Consider the following 565-nt stretch of genomic DNA (forward strand, 5'->3'; position numbering starts at 1 on the left):
TTCTTCCTCCCACCCTGTAACTACCCCTCCTTTCCTTCTTTCTCCCCGCATCAGGCTGAGGACTTGACACATTCGAGTGGTTTTACTAAAAGGTTGAGATGTTGCAATAGGGGGAATTTAAAAGGTACAGGGGCCAGCAGCTTTGCCACAAAACAGCACCCTTGAGCTGCCCCTGTTCTGCCCAGCCTGAAATTCTAGAATGTCTGCCAGCTTGGACTGCAAAGGTGACAAGGACACAGGGAAGAGGGAATTCCCAGGAGGGATCACCAATGCTGCTTGTCCCAATCAGAATGTCTGGACCCCTTTTGTGCCTCTGATTTTGGGGTGATGGGGAGTTCCAGAGGCAGCAGGAGGATACTCACAAGGCTAGGAGTGATGGCAACTTACCAGCCAGGAGAGAAATTGTTCTATATTTAACAGCCAGTGCACCAATACCAAGGAGCTTGGGTGGCTCAATGGTTAAGCACTCAACTGCTAATCAAAAGGGAGCTCTGGTGGCATAGTGTCTAAGGCACTTGACTGCTAACCAGAAGGCTGGCAGTTCAAACCCACCAGCCACTCCTGG

The 565-nt window shown here is 50.6% G+C and overlaps 1 protein-coding gene across 1 annotated transcript in view; it reads right to left on the minus strand.

The window, feature by feature from the left end:
• The window catches only part of CLEC17A (C-type lectin domain containing 17A), a 15,730-nt gene that overhangs the window by 11,555 nt on the left and 3,610 nt on the right, over positions 1-565 (minus strand). The gene's annotated exons all lie outside the window — the stretch shown is intronic.

The sequence above is a fragment of the Orycteropus afer genome, unplaced genomic scaffold (assembly GCF_000298275.1).
Source record: "Orycteropus afer afer isolate SDZICR_OR568_19922 unplaced genomic scaffold, OryAfe1.0 scaffold00460, whole genome shotgun sequence".
In the NCBI taxonomy this organism is placed as follows: domain Eukaryota; kingdom Metazoa; phylum Chordata; class Mammalia; order Tubulidentata; family Orycteropodidae; genus Orycteropus; species Orycteropus afer.